The sequence below is a fragment of the Pagrus pagrus genome (assembly GCF_965226575.1).
Source record: "Pagrus pagrus genome assembly, chromosome: 22".
NCBI classification, from domain to species: domain Eukaryota; kingdom Metazoa; phylum Chordata; class Actinopteri; order Spariformes; family Sparidae; genus Pagrus; species Pagrus pagrus.
In genome coordinates, this window is record NC_140204.1 from 4,240,964 (window position 1) to 4,244,906 (window position 3,943).

The following is a 3,943-nucleotide window of genomic DNA, read 5'->3' on the forward strand; positions in this document are numbered from 1 at the left end:
CGGCGATGTCAGGGATACCAGAATATGTGTGTATATATTTATATATATATGTATTTTCTCTTTTACTACATGAGCAGGAGGAGGAGAGACATGAGTTACTGACCAGACACTCTGTCGGACTACTGTCAGAATATAGAGCTGTTTAACACTTATTTATACGTATACATACATATATATCACTTACAGCAGCTTTAATATGATAATTTGAATACAATTACTTAAATTAATATGCAATTAAAATCATTTAAATTTTAGTCCACAGTCAGATTTTGGTGCATCAGCAGGAGTGAGGCCTCGTTGGTTCAGAGAGTTCAGAAGTGATCGCAGTTCTGATTTTATCTTCTGTGTTTTGGAGTCAGAAACTCACTCCTGACAGGTTCACGTCGGTCATGTGACCCACTTCCGGTCATGTGCCTCCAAACCAGGAAGTGGATGTTCTTGTCTGCTTGTGCTCAACTTCAGGCTCCATCTGCAAACATCGTCTGCACCAGCTGAAGGTATCTGAAGCGTTTTATATGAACATGCATCTGTAACACGCTTTTTTAATGCCGAACAGATCTCAGCTGAAGCACATGTGATTTTCAAGCCGGCAGATTTCAAGTTCAAGGATCATGTAGAGAAGATTTAATTTGTGATTGTTTGTTAACAAAAATACTTTAGACAAACTGAGAGCTGAGAGCTCACAAGATAAATATGAAGGGTCACAAGGTGGCTATAAAGATAAAAAATTATATTATTTTGTTTTATTTAGACTTTTATCAAATCTTTTTTTAAACTTTACTGTGAATAACTGGACATTTGTACCATTTTGGAGGTTCTGAAAAAAGTTTTTGGCCCATTGCTCCACTTTAAAGGGAGAAAATATTGAGAATCACTGACCTAGACATCAATAAAGTCATAACTTTAAAACATATGTGAGGGTTAGGAACTTTAGGATATAGTAAATATTTCCAATTTCCACATTCACAAAGTTGATAGAAAATATATTTTAGCTTAAAAAATGAATGTCTTCCATCCTCCATGTGTCGTGTCAGTTAAAGCTAAGAAAACTCGTCTGACCTCGGGGAAACCTTTAAAAACTCACGACACATTCCTGAAATTTCCCAAGGTGCCTTTTTCTAAAATGTCCTGTCCGTCTTTATCTTAGATGTTTCGACCTTCGCGGGGGGGGAGTTCACACATCCAACCAAAAAGTTACGAGGCAGGAGAGCCGAGCCGGAGGAGGAAGACGAGCGTGAGAGCACAAGAACGGACGTCCCAGACTTATTCTGAAGGGACTTTTAAAGGAAACGGCTTCGACATTGAAAAGAACAGTAAGTGTTGGAGTCACAGGGCACCCTCGCACGTCTTCAAGGTCTGTGACGGATGTCATTCACACCCACACCTACACACACACACACACACACACACACACGTACAAACAGTCCGTAAATGTCAAGGAGAGGCTCCTGACATCTAACACTTGTCCATTTCCTGCGCCTGACAGGAAGTTCAACAGCTCAACGAGACAAAAGAAACCAAAAACGCCCTGTTTGTCATGTTTTTCTGAGCACATCAGGCCCGAGCACCATCATTACTGTCCGTGTTTGTGTGTTGTGCAGTGTGGGAGCTGTAACTTTGTCCTGTCTCACACTTTCGTCCCAACAAAACAATGCCCGTCTTTGTTCGGCCTGGTGTTGCTCGACTTCTATTGTTTTGTGTTGTGTGTGTGTGTGTGTGTGTGTGTGTGTGGCCTTTTCTCACACTCACACACTCGCTCACGCAGAGTGAGATTTTACTGAAACAGTGGGATGTTATGATTACAAATTAGCATCAGTGCTAATAAGATTTCGGGCTGTTACGGGGGGGGGTTTATTCTGTCTCGTTAAGCAGGACGGAGGGGGGCTCTCATTTCGCTCGCTCGTTAAAGGCAGCGCTTAACGACCTTTGAGGCTGACAGTAAAAAACAGTGATGAAGTGAAATGAAGTGTGTGTTAGTGCTTTCATGGCTGTGGTTCATCATCAGGGGGAGATGTTGTAGAGGGGTCTGCATCAGAAAGTATTTTAATGTTTGTTTGGTGTGTCCGCCTTTACGTTTCTTTTCTGTGTACATTAGAAATTGTTTCCACACAAAGACTTCAGATTCTCCCTGGACCTGAGAGTTTAACAGTCATGACTTGACTTGAGGCATGTTCACTTAAATGACTTGTCTGTGTTCATTAAATGTGTTCAGTCTGGTTGTTTTTCAAGGACTCGACTTTCCTTCACTAACGACTCGACTCGACTTTCCTTCACTAAAGACTCGACTCAACTTTCCTTCACTAACGACTTGACTCGACTTTCCTTCACCAAAGACTCGACTTTCCTTCACTAACGACTCGACTCGACTTTCCTTCACTAAAGACTCGACTCAACTTTCCTTCACTAACGACTCGACTCGACTTTCCTTCACTAACGACTCGACTCGACTTTCCTTCACTAAAGACTTGACTTTCCTTCACTAACGACTTGACTCGACTTTCCTTCACTAAAGACTCGACTCGACTTTCCTTCACTAAAGACTTGACTCGACTTTCCTTCACTAACGTCTCGACTCGACTTTCCTTCACTAAAGACTTGACTCGACTTTCCTTCACTAACGACTCGACTCGACTCGACTTTCCTTCACTAACGACTCGACTCGACTAGACTTTCCTTCACTAACGACTCGACTTGACTCGACTTTCCTTCACTAACGACTTGACTCGACTTTCCTTCACTAACGACTCGACTCGACTCGACTTTCCTTCACTAACGACTCGACTCGACTTTCCTTCACTAACGACTCGACTCGACTAGACTTTCCTTCACTAACGACTCGACTCGACTAGACTTTCCTTCACTAACGACTCGACTTGACTCGACTTTCCTTCACTAACGACTTGACTCGACTTTCCTTCACTTACGTCTCGACTTGACTCGACTTTCCTTCACTAACGACTCGACTCGACTTTCCTTCACTTACGTCTCGACTTGACTCGACGTTCCTTCACTAACGACTCGACTCGACTTTCCTTCACTAACGACTCGACTCGACTTTCCTTCACTAAAGAATTGACTCGACTTTCCTTCACTAATGACTCGACTTGACTTGCCCAGGTAAAATGACTTGGGACTCGCCTGAAACTTTGACCATGTGACTCGAGTCGCTGGTCTGGTGCACGTCTGAGCCTGGTCCTGATGTTCTCTGTGTACTCTTGGTGATCATATGTTTACAGTGTTTACTCTCTGTGTGCCCACATTGTTTTTTGTGTTGCTGGATGTTTGTTGACAGTGTTTATGAGCCTTCTCATGTGTGTTTTTGTTTGTTTAACAGTGTGTGTTTCCAGTTGCTTTCTGGTGGTCACAGTTACACAATATGCCTCTGTGTTGTTGCACAGATAGTAAAGTGAGTTTCGTACTGTGATGATTGCTCTATAAATCTAAGTGCACACAGTGTTTCTGAGAGCAGCTCATTGTTCTTTGTCTCGTATGAGAGCGGTGCTGGTTCGGTCGCTGAACTCTTTATCACTGTGGCGTCCTAATCCGTTTGTGGTGGCTTCATTTAAACGATTTATAGTGCACGGTTTCAAGTGAATTCAGGGTGTGTCCGACTCCTTTTCTGAGTTAAACGGCGGATAAACATGGCGCAAGGTGCAAAGGGGTTGTGTTTAGACTCTCAGTGGGCCGTGGGTGTATTCTGGGTGTAACATGTATAAAGACAATGACCATTCCCTTTAAAGGACAGGTGAGCCTGCACCTTAGATGCCTTATACCTTATTTCAGAAGCTAAAAGTTGAATTGTTTACTCCGTCCTGTCGAGTTTATAACCCCAGCTCAGATACGCCGCAGTGTTTCACCATTTCCTCACGAGCTTGTTTAACTCAGATGTCCTCCGGCTGCTTCGCCCGTCAGTGAGCTGATGGATGGATTTATTTGTTGCTAT

At 43.0% G+C, this 3,943-nt stretch overlaps 1 long non-coding RNA gene across 2 annotated transcripts in view; it reads left to right on the plus strand.

The window, feature by feature from the left end:
- Positions 1-416: 416 nt before the first annotated feature.
- Positions 417-3,943, plus strand: part of LOC311251368 — a 93,835-nt gene continuing 90,308 nt past the window's right edge. For both annotated transcript variants that reach the window (XR_014621385.1, XR_014621386.1), the window contains exons 1-2: positions 417-497; positions 1,148-1,313. This is a non-coding gene — a long non-coding RNA (uncharacterized lncRNA). The remainder of the gene's footprint in view (positions 498-1,147; positions 1,314-3,943) is intronic.